Below are 14,561 nucleotides of genomic sequence, written 5' to 3' on the forward strand. Positions count from 1 at the left end.
AGATTGTTAGGGGCTCTTGCTCTTAGAAACTGTCTTGAGAGATAACCTGACACTTGTGACTTTATACTTCCTTGTGACTCTTAACTGGTATTTTTGGTATTTTCCAATAACGCCCTCCCCACCTCCTTGAGTTGTGGTTTCTTCCTTTAAATACCCCCTTACTCAGGGCACCATGGTCCTATACCCCTCCGTGGTATAGGACCATGGGCCCGAGAACGCTCTTAAATAAAAATCCTCTTACAGTTGCAACAAGACCATTTCTTGTGTGATTTGGGGTGTCGCCTCTCCTGAGTCAGAACGTGGGGGAGTCCTCACATTGTGGGTCTTTCACTATCAGTTCCAGCAACATTGAGGAAGAGGAGATAGAGAGAATGTGAGGGCTCAAAGACAGGGAAAATAACCATGAAGTACCATTTCTACCCATTGTGGAGGTACTACAATCCTGAATTCAGTAGATGCAGATGTCTGCATTAGACCTACCCTACACTAGACTGGCCTTGTCAACAATCATTTATGGGAGCGGCTAACAGGACCCTATGCCTTCAAGGTAAAATTTCGTCAGAACTTTCTGGGAGTGTCAACAGTGTATCCACTGATGAGCCCAGACTTTCCATTGAATAGATTTCAAGATAAAGTCACATTGGGTTGCACACAAAATTGAAAATAATTGAATGTGGGAAAGAAATGCTGAAGAGAGGTTAACAGATGTGCAAGATAAGAGTAATTAAAATGTACTTTATACTTTTATAAAAAAAATCAAAGAACAAATATAACTAATAAAAAATACAGAAAAAAATTCTCTCAAAGATCAAATGAACTTATCTATAAATCTAATGAAAAATTTCACCTAAAATAAAAATACAAATTTCATGTAATTTTAAAAATTGCTTAGAATATAAGAAACCCAAAGCTATTTGTTATACTAATATATTCTAGTGACAATGCACATATATGAAACAAAACTGAAATCGCCAGCAAAGAATTCTCCCAAATGTTATGATTTCTACTAAGTTAGAAAATAAACTCTTCAGATGGGCTAGTGACAACAGTTAGTCAGCAAAGTGTTTGTTTTGCAAGCATAGAAGTCTGTGTTGGATTCCCTGGCACCATGTAAAAGGCTGAGTGTAGTTGTATTCCTGGCACTAGGTGTAGAAGAAACAGAACTTGTTTGTTACTTGCTGGATACTAAACCCAGTTGAGCTCTCAGTTCAATGAAAACCTGTCTCATAAAATAAGGTGGAAGGACTGAGCCAAGATGGTCTAATGATTAAGGTGGCCGATGCCCAAATGTGAAAACAAACTCCAGATCTTCTTAATACAAGTAAAACTCAGAACTGATGTGTCAGCCACCAGTAAGCTAGTGTTTGGGTGACAAAGATAGGATAACTGGAGCAGGAATTCCAGCCTCAACTTGGAGTGGGTTTCCTGAGGAAAGGATATTTGGAAGTGACAGAAGAACAAGTTGAAGTCAATGATGGGGTGCAAGCTGACAGCTCTGTCTTCTGTTCTACATGGCTCTCTAGACAGCTCTCCGATTAAAACAGCTCTCTCCTCCCAGCAAGAAAAAAAAATCTGTGATAGCTCTCTCAAGTAAGCTCTCTTGCTGACTAAAGAACAGTCTTTTATTTATATGCCAATTCAGTCAATTACCTAAGGTTCCCTTTGATTACCAAATGAATCAGCATTCCAAAACCCTAACCCTTTGATTCTTAGAAAAGAATAGCAAGTACTGTTTTTAACATAGCAAATGAGCTCAGAGAACTACTGGTTTTTGTAAACACAAATAGTAAGTCTAGCTTTGTGGGGTTCCACCCCAGACCACTCCTTTACTTCCTAGAGCCCCTTTATTGTTTGAATCTTCAACCTTGTTTTTTAACCATTCCTTTTTCTGTACTGACTCATTAGTGCAGTTGGTTCTGTTTTTTTCAGATCCATGAAACACCTCATACAATTCATAATCCATTCTTATATTTTGCATAGTTGAGAAATCCTATTGATATATTCTTGAACTCGTGTTTTCACAGTTCTTTATCACAGCCTTAAGGGCTGTTCTGAAGGTTACAATATTTATCATTTTGCTTAGGAACATTAGACACATTCTTGCTTCCTGGGATTATGCTATCGTTAATTATCATGGACTCATTGACCATGGCAGGCAGAACATCTCCTGAGGAGGAACATTAAGTAAAATATATACATTATTATACAAGCAAGCTTTATGCCTAATAACCATCAATATAGTGGAGGCCCATGCCATGTTTGCTTCTGCTCTATGGGCAGGAAGTGTGTCATATCATCCCTTTCATGGCCATGCAGGACTTGGCAGACAACTTTGTACTGCCACATGCTCACACATGTATGTGGACATATACTGGCACAATCATGGGCACAACAGTTTGGAATATACATATATTCACTCACACACTCCAGACTCACAAAATTAACAGACAAAGTAATTAAGGAAGACACACATACACACACACACACACAGAGAGAGAGAGAGAGAGAGAGAGAGAGAGAGAGAGAGAGAGAGAGAGAGAAGTAAATGTATTAATAAAAGAAAAGAAAATGAGTCATATGTCATGCTTGATACAGATTATGTATTTTAAGTAAGAGAATGCTATTGTGGTATAAAATAACATTTCTTTCCTAGGCTCTGAAGCAATAGTATTTAATCTCCTCCTTCTGTAAACTTTTCCTAGGCACAAACTCCCACATACTTATTGTCATTGCCATAAGCCCAGTGAAATTAATAAATTCATTCTCCAAGCTATGATTATGACCTAAATACATAAATCAATGCTATTATCCTATTATGTATTAGGGAAACACATTCTTTAAGCAGTGTGAAAATTTAAAACAGCTTCATCTCTCTTGTTATGCTGAAGAAATTGAGCATGCCTCTCTCATCTTTCTAGCTAATCAACCATCAGATTTTCTTTGAGGCAGTTAGATGATCAATGGACTTCTATATATATGGTTATATTTCTTACAAAAAATACAGAAAAACATGCATGTGTATATGTAGTTTTTAAGGTTTTTTTCCCCTATTGATTAAATCAGGGTTTGCAGGACCAAGTTTGTATATTTATTTGTTACAGCACTGGGATTATGACACACCATCAAAATTGTATTCTATCTATGGGCATGTGTTTTGTTTTTATTTCTGATAGTCCATGTTATCTTTCATTCTTTAACACAGAATCAGGTAGAAACAGTTCAGATGATAATATCATGTGACTAATGATCAATTGACTAAATGACCAATCAGTCACTGGTATGCCTATCCACTCTCATTTCTTGAATCATTTATTTTAATTATTTTCCACATAAATCCTGGAGCTATTCTGTTACCTTCACTTGCTTCATGTGGATGTGAAGATTTTAAGTAGATGTGACTTGCTTACTTAGTATATCTGAGTGCATTCTATTTCTTTTCTTATCAGAATTTGATCATCATCCTGTGTTGCACTCACTGAAAATAATGTGTCTGGATATTCAAATATTATGGATCTTGTGATATGCATGTGATATAAGTGCATATTAAGGCATAGACTCCCATCAACATAAATAATTATAAGAGCCACATTCTTAAAAGTCCTTCTCTAGCACAGACAGATGATCATAAGGCAGTGTAGGATGTGGTGGTATCGTCAGATAATTACACCATTTCTGTTCCCTGCTAAAGAAAAGCATGGTGATAATATTTGATCACCTACATGTACCCTCTAGTATCAAATTCAGCATTAAAATATCAGAAGACACCTTTCCTAGATTTAATAATTTCACTCTTTAGATGTTTGAAAAATGATGGCAGCCAATTTCATTGTAAACATTTATTCTGAAGCATTATTTGTTCAGATTGGATCATGGTTTTGAATAAATAAGATACTTTACTTATTCTCTCCAAAAGTAAGCATTAATTTTTCTCCAGAAGTAATAAGGTTATAGTCAAAGATTTGAAGGTTTCTTAGAGATATATCTGAAAATTGCTGGGGCAATAATATAACTTATTCTCTGTGGTAACTTCTGAATGACTGACTATTATACTCAATGCAATATCATTACCTTAAAAAACAGTGATTATGACAAGTCTGAGCTAAGTTGAAGAATTATCACTAATAAGCCAAATGTTTTTATGGTAGGAAGGGCAAGGAGACTCTGATAGAACCTAGTGGGGAAACCCCTACTCAACTCCCGATTTGGCGTGCACCCAAGAATCACGAACAGAACACAATGCCTTGATGTAAAAACATGAGGTAGTTTAATGACGGAGATCCAGGTCGAAATGTATCACACGCAGGGGACAGTGGATTAGAGCCCGAGGCTCAGAAGCTAGGGGTTTTTTATGGGGTAAGGGGCTTAGGGGTGTGGAATTCAGCATAGCGACACACTACTGGCTTATTCAAACCTTAACATAAAGATTACATGTCAGCAAAAGGGCATCAGGACTTTGTTCCTGTGGGCTGGGGGCTTATCTTTGTTCATATAGCAACCAGTTGATGTATGACTTTACCTGACGTCAAGGGGCAGTAGACAGATGGGAGGTTCCGGTCAGGTGGTGTTGACTCAGACAAGATAGCCCTGCTTGTGTCCTTGCATTCTTTTTCATCTTTACAGTCAAGCTGTTCTTAGGAATGTCTTAACAACAGCCCTGCCTGCTCTGCTTTGTTCTCGGCCCAAGGCTGCAGGCTCATAGACAACACTTTTACATGAATCACAAGTTACAAAATCTCATTTTCCTTCAACTCCAATGAAGAAATCTTAGGAGTAGCCCAGTAAGGCTATTAGCTATTTGTAAAAGATGTGTAAGTAGAACCTGAGAAGAGCCAGTCACATGATAAGAGGACTAAGGTCAGGGGAGAGATTGCCTAGGTGCCTTCTCTAGAGCCTCCTCCCTCTGCTCTACCTCCTTTCTTTTAACTTCCATGTTTATGCATGTGTGTGTGTACATGCACTTACAAATTTTTCTAGTGGTTGAATTTATATATTATCTTTGGCCTCCTAAAATAAACCATAAAGAATGTTATGTGAATGTTAAGTTTTACAGACAGAAACTTGGGATCAAATTGCATCTGCCAGTTACTATTTCTACCTTGAGCAAATTCATGACTTTCATTACTTCATTCCTCACCAAACTAATCAAGTCAAAAGAACTTGTGATAAGTAAACAATTAATCCTGTGGGTTGTCATATACCTCACAGATATTATGGGTATAATGAATACTGGCCATTACTTTCAGATGCATCTTTTAGATTGCTATGTTGAGTTCTGTTAACCTGAGAGAATTGAGACATGGACTTTAAATCTTAGCATTTAAACAACAGGGTTTGGGAGTAGAAGTATTTTCAAGAAAGATGTCACTTTTTGTTCCTGTGCCAATAGATAATCCATCCATTTTCAAGCCCTAAAGATTGAACCTAGCCACAATAAGGAGATTTAACCATACATTGTGTAATTTACATAAGAGCTAAATAATCTATGAAAGTTACTATCACATGTTTTGAAGGAAAGCATCACATACGTTAGGCTGTGAGAATCAGAGAAAACTGTCCCCACAAGCACTAAATGAGTGAGCATTTAGGCACTCATGTTCCTCTTAGCATTTCTTTACAGAATAACTGTGTAAAACCTTAAGAATGATCCTTCACCCATTTACTTTGTCACTGGGTTTCTGTTGTTTTTAATTTAGAGGTGTTTAAGTTTCCAACTTATATGAGAAACATTTGCATGCAACAAACACCATATGTGTAGAATTCTGATACCTGTCTTAGAGAGGTCTTACAGCGCTTGACAGTTGGCCTGTCAGCACAGAGCTTGTTCTGGCATCATCATTTATAATGATTCTCAAAAGGAATTTGGCCAATTACATATTAAAGTCCTTATGATAGGAATGTATATTTAGAAATAAAATCACTGTTATATTTGGAGTCATGATACTTTTTTAGGAACAGAATCTCTCAAGTTTAAAGATATATGAACCATTCAAAAGCATTCCAAAAGTGTTAAACCTGGAAGGAATACTTAAAAATGGAGAACAGAAGGTAGTCACAAGGTACAGTAGAATAACAGGTAAGCAACTTTTGTCTAAATATTCTTTAAATCTGAAAGTGAAGCAAACATCACATTGACCGCTTTTTATCCCCTAACTGTTTGAGTATATAGTAGTAAGCGGCAAGAAGGGTATATTTTAGTGTATGAGCTTTTCATATTCAAAGTATTTCCTACACCAGTTACTGTAGTGTGACTTTGCTTTCAAATTACTGTCATTTTTATTACATTTTTAAATCAAATTTTATTCCTGAATCATTTCTCAAAGACATTCTGACACCTCAGTTACTCATTATAATCATGCCTATCTATTGCTTGCAAGAATTTTAATTAGGAATTTTCAGCAAGAACACTGTTAGTATCTGATTTCTCTTGTATATCATGAAATTCATCCCTCTCACTATGGTACCTTATTGTTCTGAATGACTGTCAGAAATATGCTCCTAGCATTTAAATTTCCTCTTACTCATTTTTTTCCCTTACTCCAACATGCTTATTAGCTACATGCATGTTGCCATTTTCCTTCATATTCATATGAGGCCCAATTTTCTCCTTTCTTACATCTACCCTGCAGTTATCCTCTATTTAAAATCTTCTTTGTTATATTTTAATAAATATTAATATTTTTGGTCTAAAATCCTCACCATTATGCATAGTGGTACTATGATACCAGATGATGGCAAGAATGTACCCTCCTACTCATATTCCCTTCATATTATTGTATGGCAGCTACAGCTACTTCCTTTTATATAGCTCTTCCAGTTGTTTTCATATGGCTTCTCTTTTGAACCTGAAAATCATCAGAGAAAAGAAAAATGTGTTTTTCAATAAAAAATATCCTCAGAAAGTAAATATAAGGGTGCTTTTGATGATACTACTTGATGTTTTATGAAGACATAGGAGCATCTATATATCTTAAATCTGTTGGCTTTTGTAACCATAGTTTTTGGCTACTTTTTTGGGTTATTATATCTATACCCCACTTCCATTCTATTCCACATTCCAATCTGAACCAATTTGTAGCAGAAAATTCCCAGCTCCATATCTTATGGGTTGGTCTTTGGCATTGAAGGATGCTTGATCTTTACCATGGCAGCTTGCATTTTCATATGATAATCTCAGAAAATAATTTTTTGGGTAGATCAGAAAAGATAAGCATTTACATATAGAAAACTGGTGATGGACCCTAGTAATGTGAATACAAAAACTTGCCAGCACTTAGTGCTCTAGGAGTACAGAATTAACTATTGAAAATACAGAGATATACCTTAATATAATGTGGGGAAAAAAGTCACTCCAGCACATATACATACACGTATATATGTGTGTATATCAAATCCTTTGTGTATATAAGAATATTAGGCATACCACATATAAATAAGAAAATAAACAATAATAAACTTTATATGACAATTTCATTATCATAAAAATATTATGGTAGGCTATCACCAAATCTTAATATCTATATCCATTTTGGGCATTATTAACAAACTAAATGAGTGATTATCTAAATATTTGATAATATTTCATTTAAATTAGTAAAAAATATAAAAATGAAATAGAAATATGTATTTCACAGTAGGGAGTGGTGCTTGGAAACTGTTGCTGACTCACTGCTCTTGTCTCAGTTCAGGTGGGAGGGGAGCTTCTGATTGATTGCCTGTGGGTTGTCGTTTTTCCAGTAACTGACTTATCCAGACTTAGCCATTTCTGGGAAACAGAAACTTAGGCCTAGTTTCCTGCACTGCCTATTTAAAGCCTGTCATGGCATTCGCCTGGTTCAATTCTCTCATTTCTCCTATGAGTAAAGGGCCATCTAGAATCTTTGATGTGTTTCTATACGCTGATACTGTTTGACTTTCATCGGCTGAGTGGTGGAAATCCTTAATAAATTTAACTGAAATATTAGTTATGCAGGAACTGAAAGTCAAGCCAAGCATCAGTAGGATAAGAAGAGTGGTCACAGTAGAATCAAGGTTGGTCAGCCAAGGAGACCAGTTGTAAAGGGACTCATACCATCCCTGAGACTGTTCTCTTTCTATTCTTCTGTCTTTTAGTCCTTTCTGACTAAAGCCATGGATTCTTTAACCACCCCTGAGTAGAAAGAACATTCCTTACATAAGGCTGCATAGAGTCCTTCTGCCTCAAGAAAAGCAAGTCTTGTTCCATAAGACTACTTCTGCCAGGGAGGATAGAAAATCCTGCAGGATCATGATGGACTTTTCCATCTTCTGTATATTTTGCATGTATAGCCATTCATAGAACCTTCTAATTTTCATCTTAGAGTATTAGGGATAAGGCCCCTATACTAGCAGCTCCATCCAGTCTTATGCCAAAGAAAAAGCCTAGTAACACAGCCAAAATGACCATTCATTTTACCCAATTGAGTGTAGGTGCTAACTGGTTGAATATATCATCCACAGAGATGTAAATCACCCAATATAAGCTGTACCAGAACACAAAAATTCTCAGTCATATTTAGAACCAGGTCATAAATGCATGGGGTAAGCCATGAGGCATAAGCCCACCAAATGTTCTCTAGGGGTCTCATGTATCCTGCAATGGTAGGGATTACAGAAGCAGAAATAGGCTGAGCATACCTTATTTCAAATGCAGAGTCCTGTTCTGTTATCGATTGTAGGGTCTGCTTATCTCTATGTGACTGCTTCTATCTAATCTGAGAATCATCTTTAGTCTGTGAATGGTCTCCAGGAATAGCTATTGCTTCATGGGGAGTGGGGCACTGAAAATGTAAGCAAAAGTAACAGTCTTGCATTAAGTTTGGGAAGAAGAACTTAAGAACCTTGAGAGTAGCTTCTAATAATTGCAGGTATACTGCCCTGGTTGATTCAATGGGTAATGCAGGATGTAGAAGTGGTATAGGAGGCTATTGGTTCAATGAAGAGTGATATCACTAGAGCAAGAGTGTGGTGAGTCCTGATGAGGGAATTGATGGTGAACAGAAACAGAGGTTGGGAGTGGTGATTCCTTTGGCCACACTAATATGCTGTTGGGGTCTAAGGGGACCATGGATCTCTCAAGGCTATATTGGAGCTATTGGACAGTAAATAGTCCTGTATCATAGCCAGAAATGTAAAATCGTAGTCCCCATGTCTTACCAGCAGTCCAATTGCTCTTCTTGTCTGCCACTGGGAACTTAATAACAAGTTGTTGTATCAAACCACCCACTCATTCACAGATAGTAAGGGGTCTCAAAACAAGGTCTGCAAGTCTCTCTCCTAGGAGGCTGATTGTCCTTTCTTATGCACATCCGAGCTAAGAGTATCTGTGTATCCCCAAATCAGGTCACAGTGATGAGGTAATCTTTGGGATGGGGGTCTTCAGGTTATCTACCCAGTAGATTTGAATTCCCAGAAGAAGGACTCTGAACATTTGGTTTACTGGCTCTGATCCCAAGAGTGCCCTGGGCAAATGTAAAAGGCCAAGAACATGTGTTCCCTCTGGAAAGTTGCAAGTGTACCAAGAAAGGGCTGTTGATCCCAGAGTTCCCATCCCTTATCCATTAGGTCACAAAGATCTACATGAAGGTCAGGGAACCAGGTGTCAGGCAGAGCTAAGTAGGTGGTACAGTTGGCAATTAACTATCTGCCAGGTCAGTTTCAGGGAGCAGTGAGGGCTAGTGGCTGGTGCAGTAAAGTGTAAGCACCAAGCAAGTAGGATCAGTAGCACTGGAATCACAGTTTCAGGTGTATGATGACCTTCCATTGCTCTTGTGGTGGTTCATATGAAAGTTTCCTTAAAGTGAACCTCAACTGCTGTGTCATTCTCTCTCTCAACAAGCTTAATGTGGGAGGGATATATCTATGTCTGGTACCTGTGTACCTTAACACCTGTCAGGCCTGATCAGGACCAGGTCCTTTCAGTAAAGTTCCAGAGTCTTGTGGTTATGTCCTTCAATCCAGACTTCATCACCTGTTTCAAAGCAATGGGGATTAGGTGGAGGAGTATCTCATAAACCTGGCAGATGGCAGGCCAGAGTTGCTTTCAGACCCTATGGAGGTCCTCCAAAAGACTCAAAGAATTTACATTGGCTATATTCAGCTATAAAATCAGATTGGCGGTTAGGCAGCACTGAGGCAAACTCCCATATAGAATCTTAGAGGGGGTGAGACTCAAAGTATAAGGGGTAATTTTAGCTCTATATAAGACATAAGGCACCCAGTTACTCCCAGTTTCAATGGTTACTTTGGTCAAAACCTCCTTTAGTATCTGATTCATCCTCCTTATCTTTCCTGAATTGTAGGCAAATACAATGTAATTTCCAATTGGTCACAAAGACTTGTGTGAAGTGAATGCTGGTCCATTGTCAGACCCAACCAAGTCAAAACGATACCTGGGTATGATGCCTTTCAGAATCTTCTTTGCCACTACATTGGCAGTCTCCTTCTTTTGGGGGGTATGCTTCTACTCATCCTGAAATCTTATCTATAAAACCTAGTAGATACTTATATCCGTGTGTTTCTGTCTTTACCTCTGTATAATCTATTTCCCAATTAGCCATTGGCCTCTGATCAAGGTTTCTGGGATACTTTGATTAATGCTTGAGAAGTTCATGGCCCGACAAGACAATTTGAGATTATCTCATTGACCAAGAGTTCTAAGTTATATATTTTGTATTTTGCTCCTCGTCACAACTCCTTTAGATCTTTTTGACATAGGTGTGAGGCCTGATGAACTTACTGGATGAACTACTAAGAAAATTTCTAGGCAAAGGTCAGCAACCATCCATTTCTTTTGAAAATTCTCTTGCATTTGAATTGATCTTGATTCTTTAGCAGTGTTTTGGGGGATGGCAGGGCTACCAGATTGTGAGTGGTGGAAGCCTGGGCTGCTTCCATTGCATCTGTGCCAGCTATCCAGTTTCTTTAGTCTATTTCTGATGTCCTTTTCTAGTGTCCACACAATGATGGTTGAATCTCATTGATTTTTTTATTTTTTTCTGCCCAGACGTTGGGTACTTACACCAGAAACTTCAGGAGCAGTGGGCTTGGAAATGGATCTCATTGAGGGAATTATTTCTATTTTTCTTCTAGGGCCAAGGTTATAACATGGGTGGGATCATTCTTATCTAGCACTTCCATTTCCTCTGTGCCAAATGAATTTGGATTCCCATTTTGGTGTGGAGGTGTCTGCCCAATAGGGAATATAGACAGCCAGGGATAACAATAAATGAGTGGGTTATCTCTCCCACTCCTAAGTTCACTTTTTTTACAGGTAGCCCATGAATAAGGCTTAGTGCCTGTTGAATCTTGCATCCACTTTTTTTTTTTATTTGACAATGGCCCCAGTGGTTGTTTCAAAACAAAATGTTGTGCCTCCATGTATACCAGCAAATATAAGGGTTTTCCCTCCACTTTTAGTGTGACCCAGGGTTCATGGAGGTGGACTCAGGCCTGATGGTCTCAGTCATTTAGTTCTAATTCTAGATACTTTAGGCCCTCTCTTTGAGTTTTCTTAGACACTTATGCTTCCAATGACATTTGTCCTTGCACATTGGTGTCTTTCTAATGGACCATCTGAAAAATATGAGGCTGGTTTAACTTTGCCACTTCCATGAACTAGGTTTTTCAGTTTTCTCTCATCAGGCCATCTGTGATTCATCAAGATGAGCAGCACTTTCTTCAGTCCTCTGGTCTGTTGATCCTTAGGGAATCTCCTGGTTGTTGAAAACTGTCTTACCTGTAGCCAATGGTTCAGTCATTTGCTTACCTGAAAAGTTGCCCAAGTGCTGAAGTTTCCAAGAGATGTCAGAGGCAGCTTGGTTAGAAGTCATATTGACAGATGACTGGTTTTCTCTGGTTTCTGAGTCAAAGGGAGTATAAATTTGGTAAGCCTCAAACAACCTCTTTTCTTCTTTCCCTGCATTATCTGGCTTACCTTAAATAAATTTATGGGCTGCCTAGTGGCATCTTGGAGGCCCTCCATCAGAATCTGATGGTAGATGTGGAGCTTCTCATTACTTTCAACAGAGTTATAATCCAAGTTGGGACAAGCCAAAGGAGAGCTGCATCAATATTAGCCTGGATCCAGATGGGTAGCACATTTGCTCCTAGAACCAATTTCTGGGCAGCTCTTACAATTCTTTCCTCTGTCATGAAGAGGACCTAGAACAGTTCCTGACAGTCATCCCAGGTGGACTGATCAGTGAGCTTGATTAAATATAAAAGAACTATGAGAGCTGAGGGTCTCTCTGAATATCGGGTATTGTGAAATTTCTAACTGCAAAGGTCAGTATTGGAAAATAGGTCATTAACCTTCTCCCCTGGGCATCTTGGGACCCTGTAACCCTGAGGGGTGGGGTTATAATAGAGTCATCCTCTCTGGGTTGTGCGGGCCTGAGTATGGGGTGATCTCCAGGTGGAATCAGGGGAGTCTGAGGCATCAGGGGCTACTCTTCTTTGCCTACACTGGAAGGGACAAAAAGGGTCTCAACAAACAGGAGACTTCTCAACCAGGTGATATACACCACCTGTTATGAGTGGCTCCTAGACTCATAGACAACATTCCTCACCCTGTATAGTGGAGAGATGATAAGTTTCCTCCTTAGGCCACTCTACTTTCTTTTTGGGTCATTCGTTGTTGCAAAATATGGTGAATTTTCTGGGACAAACAATCAGACCTTAGTTTTCTGCCATTCAGCAGAAGTTCTTAAAATGGTTTACAGATAAGCAGAATGGAGTGTTCTGTGACTGTCCCATCTTAGGAATCAAAGAAAAACTTTGGACAAGGGGACAAAAAAGCACAAACAGAATACACACAGATAGATATAAAAATACATTGCCAGATAAACAAAAGCAGAAATGAAAATGCTGTCTCACATAGTCATCCTTCTTGTGCACAGGAGTCCCAGAAACCTATGCCCACTTCAGAAATCTGATGAGAACTAGCAAGTCTCCTATTCCTGGTAGGATGTTGGGAGCAACCTTCTTAACTCCTGGCTGGGTGACAAAATATGCATCTAATGCATCTGCTTTGTTTCTCTTAGCATCCAGATTAAAAATGGAACAGAAACACAGAAAGGAGAGATAACCTGCCTCTAGAAGATCAGAGAAACACTCAATTATTTGAGTCAGGGTTCTCCAGTAAATCCCAGGTGAGCTGCCCTGTGTATGGGTCTGTGATTCTCCAAAGAATGATTCCCCAGACTTAAAAAGGTATGCAAAAGCAATGAGTGCTTTTGGAGAAATCCACCATGCATGGGTCTGCCACTGTCAAAATAGAGATGTGCTGGTGAACTTGGAGGAGGTTCAATTTAAAGTAGATTAGGAGAATTCCAGGGAGGGGGAGGTGACCTTTTTTTTTTTGTTTTTTTTGTTTTTTTTGTTTTTAGAAACTGCTTGCTTTTAGCTTTAAGCTTCTAACTGTGCTAACATTTTAGGCTGAAAAGAGCAGTAGATGAGGGTGCTCTCAGGCCTATATGTTATACCTATTAATATTCTATATGCCCAGCCTACATTTTGGTCTGAACTGCAGAATTACTCTTTTTTTTTTTTTAAATTTATTATATGTAAGTACACTGCAGCTATTTTCAGACACTCCAGAAGAGGGAGCCAGATCTCATTATGGGTGGTTGTGAGCCACCATGTGGTTGCTGGGATTTGAACTCCAGACCTTCCAAAGAGCAGTCAGGTGCTCTTACCCACTGACCTTTCTCTTGATTGGTTGGCTCAGTCTATAGGAGAATGGGTGTCTTTAGGATTGTGAATGGCTCTGGGAACTTTCCTGATCTGGTACTGGGAGTTCTGACTGGAAACTTTTGCTGACTCACTGCTCTTGCCTCAGGCAAGGTGGTAGGGCAGCTTCTGATGGTGAGGCAGCTTCTGATTTACTGCCTGTGGGTTGTTATCCTTCTGCCCATTTCTGACAAAGGCAAACTTAGACCTAGTATCCTGAACTGTAAGTTTGAAGCCTGTCCTGAAATCAGCCTGGCTCAGATCTCTCATGTATTAAAAACAGCAAAGCCAACATATCTGACCTTTATGAATGCTGTGTAATTCAAAACGAATTCCTCTGAGTTGAGAAGGACTTATTTGCTCTCTCCCTTCACATCTTTCGTCTAAATTGTTACTTATGAGACATAGAAATCCAGCTGGTTAGATTCATGAGGCATTGGTAGAGAAGTGGAATATCTGTGATTAGTCTGTATAACATAAAAAGTGGTGATTTTGTAGGCTATTTACAATAAAAATTTAAAAAATATAAAACAGGTCTAATTCAATATATGATAGAACATGCAAGTATAACACATAAATCATAAAAATAATCTGACTAAATTTTTAGATAAAATTAATGAGATAAAAGGACTAATGGAAAGTATAAAACATTGATCATCATTTTAAGTACGTGTCTGAGAAGATGGAAAGCTTATGGATTGGCAGGATTTGCATAATAAAAAAGGCCATCTTGCCAAAAGCAATCTACAGATTCAATGCATTCCCCATCAGAATTTTTTTTTTTTTTTTTTTTTTTTTTTTTTTTTTTTTTTTTT

The 14,561-nt window shown here is 38.4% G+C and overlaps 1 protein-coding gene across 1 annotated transcript in view; it reads left to right on the top strand.

The window, feature by feature from the left end:
* LOC110304178 (zinc finger protein 625-like) overlaps nucleotides 1-14,561 on the top strand; it is a 145,912-nt gene that overhangs the window by 31,777 nt on the left and 99,574 nt on the right. The window lies entirely within an intron of this gene.

This window comes from Mus caroli, chromosome 11 (genome assembly GCF_900094665.2).
Source record: "Mus caroli chromosome 11, CAROLI_EIJ_v1.1, whole genome shotgun sequence".
NCBI lineage: Eukaryota > Metazoa > Chordata > Mammalia > Rodentia > Muridae > Mus > Mus caroli.